Genomic DNA, 21,182 nt, shown 5'->3' on the forward strand with positions numbered 1-21,182 from the left:
ATGTTTAACTATTTAAAGAACTGCCAGACTGTTGCCAAAGTGACTGCACCATTTTTCATCCCCACCAGCAGTGTATGAAGGTTCCAATTTCTCCACATTCTCGCTAATAATTGTTTTTCTCTTTCTTATCGTAACATGTGACCCTCTATTTAAAAATATCACCCAGTTCTTCTATATCTTTGGATCTGGTAATTGAACTAGTTCCGGTTAGAGTAGCCCACTTATAAATGACAAAATTCTGAGCAGACACATGCTTATGAGCAAGCAGGAAAGAAAAGGCCAAATCTGTCTGTATGTCTGGTAGGGTGATGGGGGGGGATAGGCAGGGAACAGGGCACCCAGTCCCTTCTGATTAGATATGCAAAGAGAGGGCCTGGCATTGAGACGGCTTGTATCTGAACTTGTTCAAGGCATGGCTGGGGCAGGGCACATGGCTGAGAGAGGATGAGTAAGGGTTGCGACATCACTTGAAAATTAACTGGGAAAGGGAACACAGAGCCAAAGCTTAGCTCAGACTATCATCTTCTCCCCTCCACTCTTACTTGATATTTTTCCAGCAAAGAGTACATACTGAAAAACTTGGGGATATTCTCTACCTTTAAAGTTCTCTGATTCCATAATTTTCTTCCTGTAAGGGCAATTTAAATTGTGCGGTGTGTCTCTTTATAAACAGACACCTTTGTCTTAGTAAGATTTAGTTTAAATTTTTTAATGTTTCCTGAAGCTTGTGTTAATATTATAACTTTATCCATAGCATTAGTATTTCCTGGAAGTTGCTAAAAGTTCCTCCAAGCCCACCTAAGAAAAAAAGGTGAAAATGGATGAGGGAATAAATAAAATTTATTTCTTGGAAAGTACATCAATTACTTATTTAGCTAGTTAGAAAACTGTGTTGCTTGATCCTTGAGAATTGTACCATGAAATAAATTAATTTCATTGAATTGCAATATAATCACCACATTTAAAATATGAATTAGAAGGATGGAGGATTCAAAATAAGGAGGACCAATTCCAAACAACAACCAACTGAATTAGAAGATATTAGAGAGCGTTACACGTGCTCTTCCTTATCTAACATGGAAGGAAATTGCAATTACTGTTTGGCTAATAAGACACTTTCTGGACCCTAAATTTACTAGTTATTCAATTCAACGGATATTTGTTGCACATCTTCTATAAGCTGGAAATCTTGGTAGCTCTGTGTCTGCCAAAATAAATAAGACAGTCTCTGCTAGCAAAAAGCAACACAGGGCTCGGCCAGGCAGATGCAAAAGTATTATCCAGCTGCAATAACCTGGGACCACTCTACAGCTATATAGGAAAGGAGAGAAGCAGAGTGAGAAGGTGAAGGGGGGTGATTTTCAGGTACCTACACTGGAGTGAGAGGAGGAACAGAAGGATGGCAAAGGAGTAAGTAGGTAGGGGACATGACCAATATACTCAGCCTCATAAAGATTGAGGAGGATTTCTCAAAAAGAGGCAAAATTCTTTGTGAAAATACTCTAGTGGAAGTGCAAATGTTTTGGAGATTTATAAGGTTTAACCATATGAAATTATCAATAGTCAACCACTTTTTTGGCCTACAAAAATAGCACATTCATATGGTTCTAAGGTAAATGTTTAGGACCTGTAGGAGAATTAGAAAAGCAGTTGGGGTTGGAGTAGAAAGAGCATTGAATTCTCTTTAAGTTTCCACTTTGTCTCATGGGTGATGGGACAGTCAATTCACACAAGAACATTTGACAAATGGCTAATAAATTTTTTAATGTTTAAAGAATTGCAGGTTTTATTATGATTAGCACACATAATGTGTGTGGGGGGACACAGGGAAGGCAGTATAGCATAGACAAGACAAGTAGTGACTCTATAACATCTTACTACACTGATGGACAGTGACTGTAAATGGGGTATGTGGTGGGGACTTGATAAGGGGGGGGAGTCTAGTAACCACAATGTTGCTCATGTGATTGTATAAAAAAAAAAGAATTTCAGGTTTAAAAGAAAACTGTAATTTTCAGTACCACAAAGAAAAAAACTTTTAATGACAACATTCAATGCTAATAAGGACTCAGGGAAATAGAATGCTCCCATACACTGCTGTGTGTGTAAACTGTAATAATCTTTCTGGAAGGCAATCGGTATAACTCAAGCATTCCAATTCTGCTAGGACTTTATCCCAAGGAAATAGTCATGGATATTTTTTAAAAATAGTAAGTTTCATCACTAGGATATTGTTAATGTCCAGGAATAGCAAGTTGATTAAATAAACCATCAATCATCCTTATAATTGAACACTGACTATGCAGCTACGTTAAATATTTATATAAATACTTAATAACATGGAAATGCTCATGAAATTTTGTTATATGAAAAAATTAGGTAATAAAACTAATAAAACAGTACTTGTATCAGTCAGAGCTCTTCAGAACTAGGACAGACTGACTAGGTTTGGGTTTCAGAGCAGTCATTTACAGTTGTGTGAACTTGAGCAAGTAACCTAACCTCTCTGTAACTTGGTATATCATCTGCAAAATGAGAATAATACTAGTGTATATGTCATAGGTTGTTATAAACATTAAATGAATCAACATACATAAAGCACTTTGAAATTTTCCTGGCACATAATAAAAAGGATCTATAATTTAGTTATTAGTATTATTAGTATTTGTTCCAATGAATTGTCAACTTTAAAGCCAATTTAAGAAGTAAAGGTGGGAAGACAAACCACTGGGCAAGAACCACTCCCAAAGTGCTCTGCAGAACAACTCCTGTGAAGTCACTGTGGCAGCTGCCAAGCACTGACCCACGGCTCGCACTGCCAAGTCCTTGCATGCTGGACACTGCACAATGCCACAGAACAGCTGTCCCTGGTGCCACTGGAAACCGGATGCAGCTGCCGTTGCCTCTGTGCCCTGGCCAGAACGGACTCTGCGTCATCCCTGCTGCTTTGAGTCACCAGCTCCTGAATCAAAGTCTAGGGAGGATGCATCTGCTTGGCTGCACCAACTCTCCAGTTCCCAAATGTAAGGGAGGTTGAGAAAAGGAGCACTGAGCATTTTTATCATATAGACAAGGCACATTCTACTTTATAAGATGAGACTCAACACACTTAGCAAATGTATACATTGGGCAACTAAATAAATAAATAAATGACCCCTTTATGGTTTAAAAAATACAGATACAACCTGAATATATACTTACATGTAAAGAAAGAAAGGACTGAAAGGGTATGTATCAAAATGTTAATGATTTACTGTGGATTGATCAATGTGGCTGGTTTGAATTTTTTTATCTTCTGTCTCTGCAACTTTCCAATCTTCTATGATAGAGAAAATAACTTTTTTCTTTTAAAGCAAGACTGGGCAATAGGAGACCTCTATTTCTGAAGGGAACTGAGTCTGTCTTAGACACGGCCATGGACTGGGAAGTGGAAGACTAGATTCAGGTGGCCATATTAACCTAGAGAAGGCCCTTGCTAATAAAAGTGTGTGAACACACCAGCAACAGCAGCCTGACTCAGAAGCAGATGAGAAATGCAAAATCTCAGGCCTCACTGATCTGAAAGCAAAGAAGAGGATGAATCAAGAGACATTCTAGAATTATAAACAGCAACACTTGACAACTAACAGTGCGGAAGAATATCATGAATGATTACAAGCCTTGGAAACATTTCCAAACTTGAAAAAAGGCAGAGTTAATGGAAACAGATTACTGGAACAGGAGCCAGTTTTAAAAGAAAAAAATGTGTTTAATATATGAGGTTTGAAAATTTGAAAGATGGCTAGATGGATATGCTCAGTCTGGGACATGGAGAACTGGAAGCCAATAAGAAATGTCAAGATTGGGCTTACAAATTTGAGAGTAATCAAAAAAGTGAGATAACAGAACCCATAAAAGTAGAAAAGAGCATGCAAAGCAAGCCAGGAAATTCAAACAAGGTTCTTTGCTAATACCTATATTTTGGGAACACGGGAGAAAGATAAATCAGAAAATGGGTGGCCAAAGCTCTGATCATCAGGAGGTTATAGTGTAAAGAAATTAAAGGACAGATATTTCATTATTATTCCATTTTCTCCTCCTTTCATGATGAACTAGGAGTGGTTTACACAATTATACTTACACTGAGTGAGACAATGATGGATTAACAGAGATCTCAATTCTTGAGTCACAGAATGACCAAAATATTTGCAGGCAGGTGGAAGAGGAGAACACTGATGTCATGGATGTTATAGCAATAGGTCTTAGCACCAGAAGATATCCAAAAATTTCTGGCTTTAAAAAAAAAGGTTTGATGAAAATTTTGCAATTTTTACGGTGTTGTAAATCAAGTAAGATCATGATTTATCTTTGTTGTATTCATTCATTCATTCATTCAGCAAACATTTACTGAGCATTTGCTATGATCCAGGCACTTAGGATCCTGGGTTTGAGGATAGACAAAACAAACTAAACCTTTTGCCCTCATGGGGCTTACATTATGGAGGGGAAGGCAGATAATAAACAAAAGAAGTAAGTATATTATATGTTATATAGTGATAAGCATTATAGAAGGAAGCGATACAGGAGTGTGATGAGAGCAGCAATTTTAAAGGAGGTGAAAGGGAAGACCCCACTGAGGTTAACAGTAGACCCCAGGGAAGTGAGAAAGCCACTCCTACAGAAATCTGAGGGAAGTACACTCCAGGGCAAGGCTGAACTTGGACCTGGTGTGGCCAAGGAGGCTAAAATGGGCTGAGGAAGTGAGGTATTTTTACTGGCTGAGATGCTGCACTTCCCAGGATCGTGTCTCGGCAGTGACAAAGAATGAAGCCAGCAGACCAGAGTACAGAGAAACCAGCAAACCTTTAAATGAGGAACAGAAAGAGAAAAACTCCTGCTAGCCAGAGGGGCTCCAAGAGAGAATGCTATTTTAAAATCCAGATAATGTCACTTAAATGCTCAGAAACCTCCAATGGCATTCACTCCTTAGTCCTGATTTCTCTGCCCATATTGAGGTGGCTGGGTCTGGGGTTTATAAACTTTGAAGAAGGAGGGAGCCCACACCCTGCGGACCTAATAAGTGAACTGATAACATCACAACTCACTCTTGATGGGCTGGAAGTATGATGCCCCATTTGCATAGGGCACTCATTCCTGATTAACTGAAAGGACCATGCTCTGTTTACATAGGGAGTACTCAATCAGGGCTGAGGTCTATTTGCCTAAGTGTACTTTCAAATGGCTGGGTTGGATTGGAGCTTTTTTGGAGGAAGAAGCCCCCACAATTGGCTGGGAGTTGCTGCCAGCACCGAGATGGGGTTGGGAAGACTTTCCCATCTTCAGGCAGGACTTTCCAGGATGCAGTTTCTTTGTGTATTGCAAAGCCATGACCTTAGTTCCTCGGGCCACGAGTTCTATCTGCCTGCGTCCAACTAACTCCTGCCTCAGTATGGGCAGGAAATCAGGACTAAGGAGTAAATGCCATTGGAGGTTTCTGAGCATGTAAGTGACATTATCTGACTTGGATTTTAAAAGAATCATTCTTGCTACCTGAAGTAGGAAAGCCAGATAGGCAGCTATTATAACACCTTTGCAAGGATAATGGTGACTTGAACGAGTTACCTTTTGACAGTTCTCTTTTCAGATAGCTACCTTTTTTGCTTTTCTTCCAGTATATCATACTAAAGTGGGTGAGAGGAGGGAGGGGAAATTGTGTATATAGCAGGGAAAGGAGTGCAGAGCTCTCAATGCTTTCAGTTATATAATTCTATGCATTTTCATATTTATCTTCAGCCACATAGAACAAAATGTATAAGCAATTTAAACATTTCACTTGAATTTAAATATTTAATATGTTTGAATAATTAACTTTAATATGTTTAGTATGTTTAAATATCTTCTAAATTATTAGTTTCAAGGAAATGTTTAAAAAACACTCAAAACCGTTATCATCAGCATATTAATAAATTTATACATAGGCCAAGGTAATAATAAAAGAACCTGCTAATTTATTTTAAAGACGTGAGCAATATTTTTGAAGTACAGAGTACTAAGTAATGACTAGTTCTGAAAGGTGTAATTTTGAAGCTTCTACTCTTTCAATGCTATAATTAAAACAAAAATGAAAGTGCAATTTAGAGAGTACACACACAGACCTGGGTCACACTGGAACATGCGAATTGCATTTTCTAAATGGATTTTAGACAAAAGCTCCATTTATTTGCTAAATATTAAAAGCATAAATTGATTATTATTTTAAAATACAAAGGCAACCAAGTCAAATTAATCATGGATTGAGAGAAAACAGTTGTCAATACTACATTAATATTACCGTAGATCTGTAGAGTGGTTTACTGTTTACAATGTACTTTCACTACCATTATCTTATCTGAGTCTCCCAATAGATCCATTAATATCATTGCTCCTGATTTACAGATGAAAAACCCAGATTCAGAGACGTAAAGGGACTCATCCAAAGGCACTCAGCTGATGAGCAAATACCAGAGCTGGGAACAGAACCTTCATTTACTAGTCCACTGCTTTATACTATATCACCCCATGTTCTCTTCCAGATAGAAAAATGAGCAATGTTTTTCCTGTTCAGGAATTATCCAGGGCAGCAAGAGCAAAGGTAGAGAGCAATACCTGCAGAAAGGCACCAGTTTGGGAATAGGTCTTATGGTAAATCCTGCCATCCCTATACAATGTTAGAAAAACCAGGAAAGAGATTAGTTGAGTCAAATACTGTCTCTCTAACTACTCAGGGGCTGGCTTGCCTTTTGGGTTACCTCCATCTTTTTCACTGTTCCCCTGCTTGATCTGGCCTGCTCTTTTGCACCTCCACCAGAGGGCAGGCAGGGCAGGAAGACAAGCGTTGGTAACCTGTTTGATCAGGAAGTTGGGAGAAGAAAACTTATGCCATTATCTTAAATTAGGCTTTTGGAGTCTTTCTAGATTTCAGTTATTAATGAAAACTTTGCCATCATTCTTGAGGTAGACCAAGAATAAACAATTCAGCAAAATGATTTCAGAACTGGAGAACAGTCTCATTATACTTCTTTTTATTTTCCCCACTAGTTTTTCTAAATGATAAATATAAAATGTTAAATCTTTAAAAATACAACACTTTAAAATATATGGGGAAATAGATGGGCAAATAGATGGGAAACAGACAATTCACAAAAGAGGAAATTCAACTGGCAGTGAACATGAAAAATATTCCATTCACAGGCAATTAAAGAGACATACATTTAAAACAGGAAACCAACTGCCATAATTCATCAGTCAAATTAATGAATATTAAAAATGAGAATTACTTGTAAGGGTGTGGTGAGACAGGCACTGTCATATATTTTTAGTGGAAATGTAAACTGTTAACCAACTTTCTAGAGAGAACCATATAGACAATTAATCTTGACAGAAGACAATTAGAATAGTTTCCTACTACCCAAGTTGGAACTAAAATATGGTTCCTATTTTCTTTCACCAAGTGAGCCTTTATACAGAGAAAAGAGATTCATGACTTATGATAGAATAAAAAGCAAGCTTTTACACCACCTCTCACTCTCTGCAGACTCAGAGAGGTGGAAAGATGAGGGTCACTAGCCCAGGAGAGAGTAAGGATTGTAACCCTCACCACTCCAGGAAGAGACAGAGCACAGTGGTGGCAGAGAATTGGGAGCATCTGGATGTGGTGGGTCTCCCAAGACCACAGGGTGTGTGCCTCAGACCCACAGGAGAGGAAAGCAGCGCTTCCTACAGGTTCCAGCAGGTGTAAACACCACTCTGACTTGCATCCTATTTGCCATGCTATCCTTGAGAAAGAGAGCCAGAGGGCTCTGACATTCACAGGACTATCCAGATATATTCACAGGTCTTGTCAACAGGGCCAAGCATGCACAAACTGGACCACCCATGTACCCTCAAATTGCATTGCTCTAAGTCTTTCAGGTCAAATACATGTGTCCCTAAATCCAAACTACTGCACTGTAACAGAGCTGCTTGATTTTGCTTATAACTTAACACCTACCAGCTTCAGCTAGTTTAAGAGACAGTCTGATGGTGAAAAGGTGAGAGTGTCATCATAACAGGAATTTGCTTGAAAGACCTAGGCCTCACAAAAAGAGAAATTTTCCTGACTATAAACTCATCACGATTTATAATAGGTAGAAACTGGAAACAACTTCAATGTCCCATCAAGAGTGTGGCATGTACCCATTAACTATTTAACAAAAATGGCAAATGCTTATCCTAGAATATGAAGTTAAGATATAGAATTCAGAGGTTCCAGGTCCAGGTAAGCTGACTCCATGCTAACCACTGAATACAGATATAAAATGGACAAAACACATGAGTACTCTGAAATGGAATGATAGCAGGCATGTTGGAAAAGAAGAGACTTGAAGTCTTGCTGAACCAGCAGCGAGTTTCCCATTTTCTTTTCCCTCCAGTATTTCCTAGCCTGGACTTGGGGCAGCCCAAAACCAGAAGTGGAAACAGGGCATGGACCCTCCAGAAGAAGGCCCTAGGTATGGCCCAATAAGCAAGAATGGGAACCCCTAAAGCTCAGGGAAAACAGAATAAATCACCAGGATTTTAATTTTTAAAAATCTTTCTTCCCCTTTTCCTATGTCTTTCATGCCCCAGCCTCCAGGCAATTCAGGAGTACTGAGCGGCAGGAGTACTGCCACCACAGTGGCAGGGGCAGGGGCCAAGATCCTAAAATTCTGAGGAAGGGATATTTCTTGAGAAGAGAAACCATTTTGTTTCCAAAGGAGAATCATTGTATCAGCATTGGAATAGTGGACATGATCTGGGCAAACAGCCAGTAAGAGGTACCATGTGGTTCTGTCACAGGCAGCTGAAAATGTAAATCTAAAACTCAGAGGAGAGGTCTGGGCTAGAATTACAAGTTTGTGAATGATCTGCACTTAGAAGTATTATTTCAAGCCCAATACTCTAGATGTTTTCTCTTTATTGCTGTAACAGCTAATCACTGAGATTTTCTTGCAGTGTTCTTTAGTATCTGCCTCCCTGCAGAAGGGAATGGTGAGACCCATTATTATCACTGCAAAGATGGAGTGTCTCTCTTACCACTGGGTAAAAGGGAAATAGGATTTTATTTGGTCCTAAATCTGGTGCTGGCTCTGAAGCCAGTGGTCTTTAGGCTGCTTGCAAGCTCCCTAAAATAATTTTGAAAAATTTTGTATTCCCTCATATGTTTTTAAACTTCATTTAAGTTTTTTCATCATTAATTTAAATAGTGGTAAAGGATATGATTTGTGACATATTATAACTATGACATGTTTAAAATTAAATTATGACATCACTCTTAAATGTAATCAAGGAATGTAACTACCATAGAGATTTGATTCCCACATCATTTTAAAAACACATATAACAAACTCGTTTTAATTGTCAGAAATTTCACATCAATTCTTTTTCTTCTCAAACTCATATTTCCATCCCATTTTTCTCACAAAATTTTATCCTAATGTCATATTTGAGGCTTGACAATCTTTGATCCCTCTATTGTAATTCTTTCAATAAAAATTTGCATACGAATTGAAATATTCTCTAGTTCTATGATGCTGTTATTTTTTTCTTCTGTACTTAGTTACCATTATAGTTACTAATAGATAGACCTGATCAAACAATGTGACACTTTTAAATAAATGTTAAATATAGAAGGCTAACATTTTATTGTAAATTTATCTTTTACTGAGATAAGGTCTTTTTCAATTAGTTTATGTATCTTTGGGTTAATATTACTTATTGCTAGAATTAGACGTACATTTTAATTTATTTTTTAATGTAAGTTCTGAAAAAACTTGGTCATATGCATAAAAAGATGGGACTGAAGGCAGTCTCATTACAGCAATGACCTATAATTATTTGAACCCTTTCAGAGTTATATAACTAAAATCACATAGTAATGCTTCATTAAAACCTAATTTTTAAATAAATGACCAACTGACCACTCAATTAGTTCCTCCTTTAGATTTGTTGAAAGTAAACCTTCCGAGTTTCAGAAGGATTATTATAATTATTCCCCCTCCTCACCATCCACACCAATAATTTGAATTGTCTTATCTGGCACTTCAGAAGTTCTTCTGCCCCAGGGGCAAAGAGCTGCTGTAACATCTCCAGAAGGAGGAAGGCCCTTCTTACCTCTTGTGGGAGGTGGAGGGGAGGCAGTTATGCAAGGAGCAGGGAGAAAGGAGAAAGCAACACTCCTTAAAGATGTCTTCAGGCAGACATTCATGGCAATCTTTGTGCACCTTCAGTCCATTTAATTAACGAGCATTTCCTTTCTTGTACCATACCCTATTGTGGGGGAGGCAGGTTGTAGGGGGAAGCAGAAAAGGAGGAGGTAGGAAAGAGAAATCAATCATAGAGTATTTTTTTAGGGTTGTAGGAAAAGCCAGTGTGATCCACAGAGATAAGGAAAATTCTTGGCAGGGGGTGAGGGGTGGGGAGGTTGTGGGGGGATGGAGATGTCCATGGCTGGGGTAGATCAAGGACACTTCTACCTTCCATCCCCAAACAGTGGTAGAACTTTGAGGCAAGGCCTCTTCTTCCTAAATCAGTGGCCTGGGATTGCATTTCCTTTATTCAACAAACATTTTTTTAGACACTTTCTATGTCAGCCTCTGCACCAGAACCCCAAAATACAGACCTTTGTGCTCCTTGTCCTCAATGAACTTCACACCAGCTGGTCAGAGCTCACTTTCTTCATTGAGGTGCTCAAGCCCAGCCAGTCACCCTCCTGCTTCCTACCAAATACTTCTCCATGTCCTGGGATTTCTTCCCATATTCCTGTTCTCTATTCTCCACCACCAAAAGCTATGTTTATCTCATTTCCTCCAGGCATTATTCCATGCTTTCTAACGCAGAGTGAGCTCTGCCATGGTGGGTGCTGCAAATGGACTACAGTGGGTTACAGGGATGCCCAAGATAGTTGGCTCTTCAGTCCCTCAATAATTCAGGGGGGAGGGCTGAGACCTAAGCATTAGGAGGCCACAGTTCCAGTACCTCTAGGCAACAAGAAGCTTCTTTCAGTGGGCTGTACAAGCATTATTGCATTCTTATGTGTGCCTTGATGTCACTATGTTGGGAGGCACTGTAAATTAATTTATCAAAGTATGAAGCAACAGATCACAGAGGTCCAAATGCACTGCCTGGAATTAACATCTACCTGCAGACATTTTTGGTTTGGCAGACAGAGTGCTGGCAATTAAAAAATACTTTATTTGCAACATTAAAAAATTTCACATAAAAAAATCTAGATATCTGCCATCTCATGAAAAATTGATACCACGCTTATTAGTCTCATATTGCAACAGTCCACTGGCAATGAGTCAGAGCTGCCCCTCCAGACAGGGCATGCCCTTTCCACTTTACCTGCCACATTCTTTCACCGACATTACTCGCATGCCTTCCCTATTTCCATCATGACTTGAGTATCTCTCCACTGCTATAGAACATGGTGTGCCCTTGTGTCACCTTCACACTTAACCGTGCATACACACAATGACTGTTGTCTCAATACCAATACCCTCAAAAGTAGAACTTAGAAATGCAATTTAATTATTTTTATCCTAAAAATAATACAAATACATTATAGGAGATTTAAAAAATTAAATAAGTGAAAGGAAAAATTATTAAATCACCAGTGGCTTTGCTATGCTGCAATAACCACTGTTGATACCTCAGAATGCATTTTTCTGATTTTTTTTCTATCATTACACACAAAGCTACACAGATACATATGTAGTGGACTTATATTTTTGTGTACTTCTGAGCCATCATTATTTCCTTTAATATAATCCTAAATATAATATATAAAAAATAATCTTAAACCTTGGGATCCGTTTGGCAGTCATGATTCCCTATAAATAAAAATCATCTACTTCTAACTTTAATGTTTGATACAATATTACACACATTGGACCCTACGTAATATTTTATGTAGAACTTATTACATGCATTAACCTTGTATTACATTTTTCATTTATTTGAAATTGGTTTGAGCTTCTCAGAAGGCATATTAAATACTATGAGGCTTACATAATAAAATCAATGGCTTGGTTCTGGAAGAAAGCAAGCAGGGGCAATCATTTCTGCTTTCAGATCTCAGATGTTTACAATAGGCAATTTCAGGAAACTGAGTGTGGCCTGCACATTGTACCACGTCATTTGTCTGTATAGTACAAAAATACTTGAGATATAGCTGATCAGATGATGAGGGGAAGGACCAAACATCCCCTCTCCCACCCCTCTGACACCCAGGAGCTATATCCGCCCCTGGACTTCAAGAAAGAAAGCGAAGTCCGACATGACCAATACTAAGTTTTTGTCACCTCTCCTTCTAGTTTAGCTACCGGGCTTTTGTAGAAATTAAGTTCAAAGAATGATAGGCATATAGAAAAATAAGGAAGTATTTCCTATCTTGGAGATTCATCCTTGCTTTGCCTGTTGTTTCTCCCTATGAAAGCATACTGTTTTGGGACTTGCATTTTTCATGGAATTACACTGTGAACATATCAGTGAAATTCCTAATAACTTTACAGAAGTGGTTGAACAGAAGGTGTAGGCAGTAGTTGTCTCTTCAGTTTTAACTGGGATTGATAAGGCATCAGAGGTTTCAGATGCCGGTGATAACTGCAGCTTGAGGGGGGGGGAATAATAAAATCATGGAGTAGGGGAGGCTCCCTTTACTTTCCAAGTAAAATAAGAGTATCAGGAAAGGCTGTTGTTGTTTTAATGTGGTTCTTTTTAGTCAAGCAGAAAATAATGTTCACTGTGAGCTTTTTGCACTGCTTTGGAACTTTCTGTTGTAGGTCACAGCAGTTTCTGCAGCATTAAAAACAGTTTGAACTAATAACTGTCATAATTAATCCCATTTTAAAGTTGCTCCATGTTGAACGTTTCTTTTGTGGATTATTTATGCATTGGTTATTTTCACAAACATTTATAGAATATCTACTCTGTGCCAGGCACTATGCTAAGTGCTGAGAGAAAAGAATGAACGAGACACAGTCTTTTCCTTCTAGGAGGTCTCAGTGTAGAGAAAGACGGACAACTGCACTTCAGTGCAATGATGAAATGCAATCTGGAGTAGAATGAAGTATGCAATAAGGTTATGCATGGGGACATACTGGTGTAATATCCAGCTGGAAGAAAGATGAAAGGAGGTGGTAATGGTGATTGAGTCTTAAAGGATGAGTAAGAGTTTCCCAGGTGAAGAAGCAGGAAAAGCCATTCCAAGCAAGAGGAGCAGTATCTGCAGAGAAGTGTGCAGAGCAAGCAAAGTGAATTTAGGGAACTAACATTTGGTTCAGTATGACCAAGGAGTTAAGTTGGAGAGAGGAAGAGAGTACTAGCAGGTAAGGCTGATCAGAAGGGCAGATGTCAGATTTTAGAGGATTTTTATGCCATGAGGAAGGTTTGAATTTTAATCTCAACACACTGGGAATTTATTGAAGACTTTTTAACAGAAGAGGGCCATGATCACATTTGAGTCTTAGGAGGTCAGTCTGTTGGCAGAGTGGAGAAACAATATTGGAAACAGGGAGAGCAGCTGGGAGCTGGCGCAGTCATCTAGGTGAGAAATGACAATGGCCTAGATAGCAACAGTAAAGACAGAGAAAAGAGGATGCAACTGAAGATGTTTAGGACATACAGTCAGTAAGACCTGATAACTTTCTGCCTATGAGAAATGAGGGTTTTTCTATTGGCGTAAAATTGAAATTAAAACAAATAATACTCATTCTCATTTTTGAATCCTAAAATTTTACACTGAAATCTTTTCACCCCCTTGGATGAAAAAGATTCTGATGGTCTAAGTCTCAACACTCTGCATATCTTTTTCCGAATCATAAAACCACCATTCGCTGAGAAGGTGACAAGAAAATGGGGATGTGGTTCTTCAGAACTGCAGCAATTTCACAACTCTGTCACCACAATCTACTACACCTGTTCATACACCCACCTACTGTCATTATTAATAGTCCTCTGCTTTCTCAATTTTCCATTCAAACCTGAATTTTAAAAAATTGGCTGACCACCAATTGGGTGAGTCACTATTAAAGTTGTTCTTATGGTTAGTGGAGTTTCAGTTCTCAAATTTGTTTCAAATAATAAGAGTTATCCTAAATGTCCAAAACTATGCTTGAGTAATGCCATCAACCTTCTTAAAGGTATCAGAAGAAGGCAAAGAAATTTAATGAAATATGAATTTATATTTAGCACTCAAGTCATGTACTACAATAGTAGTGATCTGAAGGAACATGTGATCACTAATGTTAATTTGCATCTAAATTTGAGTCTGGTAGGAAAAGCACTGCTCAGTAGACTATAGATACAAGTTGCAAAACATAATACTACATTACTTAGAGACATTTCGAGCTTATTGAATAACCTGATTATCATATGAAACATATCAGCACACTTTCCGTTTGAACCATTTTTACTCCATATGCCCTTGAATTTAATGTTAAATTGCTATTGTTACAATAAAATACTTAGAACTCTTTTACCAGTGGCACTTAATGGTAGAACCAAAGAATTATGGCAAATAGAGTTTGGGAAATTCCTGACTGTATGAATTATTCCATGAGAGACTCAGAATGTCCAAGACAGAAATTTGAGCCTTGGTTTATACAATAGGTGGGTTCCTGTACCTTGAATTTACAAAAGAAACCATGGAAGGAATTTACAGAATTTACAGAAGAAAGTGTTGCTCAACCCCCTAATATTAAGGAACTGAGGATCAGAGAATTATCTGATATAACCAATGACTCAAAACTGGTTGGTAATAGCCCTAAATTCGGGAGTTCTCCCCAGGCATCCCTGGCCTGTCTTTTCCACGACCTTTTCACCAACTTAGTTGAACCAGAGAAGTTTCAACTAGAGAAGGAACTCTTTGTCATAAAGTTAATTACCAGCCTCTAAATTACTATATTTAATATAAATTCTCATTTTCAAATCTCTATTCATTATGCTTAAAGGAAAATACATTCAAATAATTGTATCTGCCGAACAGGAACTAGAAGGGGTTAGAGGTTGTGTGGTGAATTAGCCTGAATTAATCAAGAGTGGAATTTTTTTTAATTTAGAGGAATTTTTTCTTTGGAGGAAACAACAATGAGACTAAGCTGACCATGTCTTGCTCATAGAGATTGGAGATTCTGTTTAAGTAGATGGATATGGATGATAGGTAATCAGCATATCACGTCTAAGTTAAGTTGTTCCATCTTACCTTGTATCAATGGTGAAAAAGCCCAGCCAGTGTCTACCTAATTTGTGATTTTGGTAAATTCTGATTATGTTACTACAATTGTGAAAAATCTCCAGCAAAGAGAAAGTACAGACCTGGCAGGAAACTGCATCAGAGGCATTCAATGGAGCCCAAAACAGAAACATTCTGTCTTTCTACCTCCTTTTCTCCTTAAGAAATGGGGAGATAATTATGCTAAAAACATGACATGTAAGAGTCTGTAGATTTATTGGGAATCTTGGTCTTCACATGTGATATTCAATTGTAGTTATTTTATTCCTGGTCATTAAATTCCTGTTTTACAAATGTGTGTTAAGAGTGCTTACAATTGAGGAACACTTGGCCGCTCAGTGGTTTGCATTTTCATATGGGCTGGGTGGGGCCCTGTGCCAAAGGAAGTTCAAAGCAATAAAACAATTACTCAAACCCTTGTGGCTGAGCCATTATTATCCAAGAATCAGGCTATTCATTAAAAAAAAAAAAAACCTACCCTCTGAATCCTAGTCATGCACTGACAATCTCTTGCAAAATGATGACTACTCCTAGTCAGTAAGGGAAGGGAACTGACATTGGGGCACCTGCGATGTGCTTTACATATTTCCATATTCTCAAAACAGCCCTGTAAGAACCATATTACCCCACTTCTCAAATGAAGGAACAAATTCTGACAAATGAAGAAAGTTGCTTAAGGTCAAATAGCCAGTGTAGACTGGTCTGTCTAAACTCAAAGTTCAAGTCCATTATCTCATGCTCTGCTTTGTACCCAGTCTAAGAAGAGCTGGAGGGTCTCAAAATCTCCAGAGTAAAAATATATTGTAAAATCCAATGTTCTTTGGATAGGAAGAGAGTTGGTCCTAGGATGCCATGATATGCCTCTGTGCATTTTTATCTGCAAAATCTGCTGGCTATCCTTCACCTCAAATAGTCAGAAAGTATCTCTATGATTAACTCCAGGGTGGGTGTTTAAGAAATGCAATTTGATGATGACTGTGGGAACATTTGCTTCAGAGCCATCAAACCAGACCTAATCCCAGCTTCATTGCACTGAGATTGTCAGGTGCCAAAAGAAGTGATGACAGGGGGCCAGGGCAGATGCTATGACAAATTAACAAGGGCGGCTACAGGCAGGAGAGTCATAAAGTGTTTGAAGCATACATTGAGGTATAATTTCAAGTCATCTAACATTGCTGACTAAAAGAGGCTGTCAGAAAAGTAACCCAGTTTTGACTGAAAGAGCCACAGAGACGTGACAGCTGAACTCCCGGCAGGATCTGGTTTTGTCATCAGTAGCTTCATTGTTGCCTAGCTAAGCATTTGGGCTGGCATTCGCATGCAATGGGGTCGTGTATGATTGGACGTGAGGTCATGGCCAGTTTGCCAGAGTCAGTCAAGTGTGTTCTACATTTAGAAGGAGAGGAAGATTTTCTGAATCTCTGCCCCCTTAAAAGGCCATAGGACAACCTAGGATCAATCAGAGTAACAATCCTTGGTTTTACTTAGCCTACATGCACATGGAATCTGTCTCTGGCACTACATAGGCCACATTTTTATATTGGTCAACTTGGAAAAGTATTAGTTCATCAGAGTCACAAAAGTGGATATTAAACACCCATTTGATCATGATGACTCACAGGCATTAGGGTACACTTTATCAGTGTGAACTATCTCCCAAATATGCCAATCACAAAATGCAGTGAAGGGGCCAAAGAACAAATGTTAAAATTTTAAAACAGAAAACCAAAGGACATGCAAACAGCATTTTAAAATGTGAAAAAAAAAAATCACCATCACACTGATATCCAAAGATGCTGCAAAATAAAACTGCAGTGAGTTCACTTTTTGTGCCTCTAATATTAAATAAATTACAATATTTGGTGCAATAAAGGGTACAGTGAGATGGGCTTCCTCTCACTGAGCTGATAAAAATATAAATTGCTATGAGCTCTCTGGAAAATAGTTTAGCAATATATTTCAAAAGCCTTATAATATTCATTTGCCTCTGAAAGTACAGTGGTATCAGAAACTTGGGGGCAGGTGGGGGAGCAATCCATCTTAAAAAGCTAACCAAGTGATTGTGGTGCATATTTAGGTGTGAGAACCACTGCCCTTGGGACTCTCGGGAGGCAGGTGAGTCCTAAGACTACATCTGTACCCTGGATATCTTTTCTGAATTCCAGGCCCCTAGAACCAACTACCCACTTGACATTCCTTTTTGGATATCTCACTGAACTTCAAAATAAATATGTCTAACATAAGGTTCAGATATTCCTCCCCAAAACATTCTCTACCTCCAGTGATCCCAATCCCACAAAGGCACTATCATTCCGACTCAAGCCAAAAACCTAAGTGTTATCCTTGACTCCCCCAGCCCTCTTCCCACATCCAATCAAGCACCAGTTCCTAAAGACACAAGATATTGCTGTGACTGACCTGTGTTCCCTAAACTCCTACATTGAAGCCCTAATCCCCAGTGCGATTGTACCTGAAGACAGGGGCCTTAGGAGGTAATTACAGTATATAAGGTCATAAGGCTGGGGCCTCAATCCAGTCGGAACATGGCCTCGTAAGAAGAGGAAGACAGAATGAGATCTCTCTCCTCCACGTGAGGACACAGTGAGAGGCATCCATCTGCAAGCTAGGAAGAGAGCGCTCACCAGAAACCCACCCCGGTGAACCTTGATCTGGGACTACTAGCCTCCACAATTGTGAGGAAATAAACTTCTATTGTTTAAGCCACCCAGTCTTGATTATATATCTTATTATGGCAGCCCAAGCAGACTAAGGTCTCCACATTTCCTCAGGTCTCCACTGCTACCATCCTCATACAGACCACCACCTCTCTTTCATAGATATTGCAGTTTTCCCTCTAGATCAGTCTCACCTCCTTCAAACTATTCTCAATACCTAGCTAGAGGGATATCATTAAGTCAGGTTTCTACTTAAAATCTTTTGGTGCTGGCATGTGACAGGAGCTGGGGGTCACTTAACCCTCAGAGGTCTAGTTTAGGCATCTGTTCCTGATCTCCCCGCTCCAGAGCAGATCATTTTCTCCACTGCATCGCTGACGTTTCTGTATAATAGTTTTAAACACATTGTGCTGCAATTATTTGTTAACAATATTTTTATTTCCCTATTTCCCCCTAAAATTAATTCCTTCTAACAGAGGGGAAAAATAAAATAAATCCTTTGGTGGCTTTTCATTATCTTTCATATAATGCCCAGTTAATATAGATGTGTCAGGATGATAAAAGAAATATTTAATGATGAAATCCAGCCCCACCCCAATAAACTGATCCCTCGTCCCTCCTCCTCTGGACACTTGCTGCGCTCAGTGTTTGCCTTGCCTCACCAGCACCTTCCTGGCCAGCCTACTCTTTTTTTTTTTTTTTCCCAGCCTACTCTTTAGTGTCACTTTCTGGCCATGCTGGAAAGTACCTGGTGGATCCCACAGCCCACTGGGGACCACCCTTATCTGTGAGGCTGTGCGCAGGCCCTCCTCTGAATGCAGGCCCTCAGCAAGGGTTGAATGTGCTCACTCAGCAAGTATGCTGCCCCCGTTTTCCTGAAGCCCAACCTGTTACATTTTTGGTTTAGACATAGCAAAAAATTTGAAGTTTCTGTTATGGGCTTTCTTTGTGGCACCCCCGTCTACCTCTTGGTGGGATAGTTCTTGGTTAACAGTCCAAGTGTGCAGGTTGAAAGTACATATAGTACTAGCACTAAAAAAAACATCAATTAATATTTTACAAATGACCCCAATGCATTGGCTAGAAAGTCTTGTATTATTTGGCCTCTGTGACTAGCCCACCAGCGTCTCCCTTTGTTGGGGAAAGCCATGCTGACTTAAGAGTTTCTCAAATAGACCATGCCCTCTCCCACCTTTGGGCCTTTGCCCAGAGTGGCCTATCTACCTGGGATACTTTTGTTTTGCCTTTTCTCCTGCCCACTCACCTTTCATGTCTCAATTTAAACATCATTTCCTTAGGAAGAACCTCTCTGGCCATGTCACACAAGGTTAGATTTCCTGTCATGCATTCCTAGCATATTTAGAATTTCTTTCAACTTTTAATCTATGCACTTACAAATTACTTATAATTACTTGTTTAGTGTCTATCTTCTCTGCTAGGCCATAAATTCCATGTCTGTTTTCCCTAATTCAATCTCAGTATTTAAAACATACTAAATGTTCAATGAATATTTATGACTGGCTCACTAACAGTTAAATCATTAAGGGTAGATTTCAGAATTAAGAGTTCGGGTACCATATCTGCTTATTTACAGTATTCCAAAATAGTAAAACATGTTTTAAAAAAACTGTTCCACTTTTCTGAATGAATTAGGATTTTAGCAATAAATTTGGAAAGAAACTAGCTCATTTACAATTACCATCCATATATCTTACTTTAAAACTTTTATGTCCATCAAAACAGCCTCATTGTTCTCATGAAGCCTAGACAACAACGTTAGGATGAATAAATGGTATATATTTGAATGCGGTCAAATACATTTACATTTCTGAAATACTATTACAGCATAAGATTTCACTTGAAAAGAGAGTTTGAAGGCCACTTTTAAATGATGGCTTTAAGTCCTAGAGAAGAAACAGAACTTTTACAATAGGTTTGAAGAAAAGTCTGGAGTTTTCCTTTATACAAAGACCTGTGAAACAGCTGTAGGAATGCATGACTTGGCCCTACCTAGTGTGCGGCCAACTGAAATATTTACAATACTATTTTTGGTTTTAGTTTTTATTCTTTTCTCTTACACTTATCCTACCTAATTTTCCTTCCCCAATTTACACAACTAAGATATATTTGTCAGTGGGTGGAAGGGAAGAGGGGAAGGAGAATTCTAAGGGAATGAGCTGGATCTTAGGCATCTCCTAGGCATCCCAGAACACCGATTATCCTACCATGAATCATCTCACTTTTCCTTTTATACAACCCAGTAGAAAATACAAAATACATTTGACTCCATGTCATATTGGGAATGACATCAACAGATGTGTGTCATCTTCAGGATGTACCATGGTTGTACCACATTAAAAAACATAATGTAGCTATAGTAGTGATTCTCTGAAGTCCACTCAACAAATAATCCATCCTACTAATCTACTTCCAGACCTGAGTCAAAAGTAGATCATCTTCACTTGGATGTCAAACCTAGCATATCTCGATTGGAGCTTATTATTTTCTCCACAAGTGGGCCTCCCTTCTTAATTTATCTGTTTGAACCAGTGCTACAATCATAATCCTAATCATCCAAATTTACAACCTAGGAGCTCCCTTTAACCTCTCTTCTCATCCTCCACAGTACAGGGGAGAGGGAAGGAGCTAGGACCTACTGTGTCCTGACCACTCCGGTGGGTTAGGCACTGACATCAGAGTGTTGTCAAGGTGTAGTAGAAAGCCCAAGGTGGGTCAGAATGTCCTGTTGCATTTCTTTAAAATGCAGACTTCCAGCTACACCTCAGACCTACTGAATCAGACCTACTGAATCAAGGCTGGGTTGGGGAATCTGCATGTTCAATAGCTCTCCAATGGACTTCATAGGCCAACTAAATAGAATCAATGCTCTAAAGGAAATGACCCAGTTATAGAAAGACACAGTTGTGAGCAGCTAGATGTGTAAAGCACTTTGTCCAAAGGTCTCAAGAGGAAGTAATGGAGTCCTAAGCAAGTAGCTGAAACGCAGAGGGAGAAAAACAGCGTAAACCATATGTAAGTGCGGATAAAATGAGAGTTCCTGTGGCCAGGATTCTCACCTGATGGTTGACTAGCTCACTGCACACCTGTGGGCAATACATGGCTGTTGACTCTATATTAAGAGCTCTGCCCAGTGCTCGAGCATGACACGGTGGCAGGGCTGCAAGGCTGCAGGAGAGCAGAGCTGAGGCTGGAGTGGTGGCAGCGCCAAGGACAGA

General features: G+C 39.1%; 1 long non-coding RNA gene across 1 annotated transcript in view; it reads right to left on the reverse strand.

Moving 5' to 3' along the window:
- Positions 1-2,390: 2,390 nt before the first annotated feature.
- LOC130684271 (uncharacterized) overlaps positions 2,391-21,182 on the reverse strand; it is a 91,086-nt gene continuing 72,294 nt past the window's right edge. Inside the window, exons 2-3 of the long non-coding RNA XR_008998472.1 lie at positions 6,768-6,861; positions 2,391-3,008 (exon numbers count right to left, since the gene is read on the reverse strand). This is a non-coding gene — a long non-coding RNA (uncharacterized LOC130684271). The remainder of the gene's footprint in view (positions 3,009-6,767; positions 6,862-21,182) is intronic.

This window comes from Manis pentadactyla, chromosome 7 (genome assembly GCF_030020395.1).
Source record: "Manis pentadactyla isolate mManPen7 chromosome 7, mManPen7.hap1, whole genome shotgun sequence".
Lineage (NCBI taxonomy): Eukaryota > Metazoa > Chordata > Mammalia > Pholidota > Manidae > Manis > Manis pentadactyla.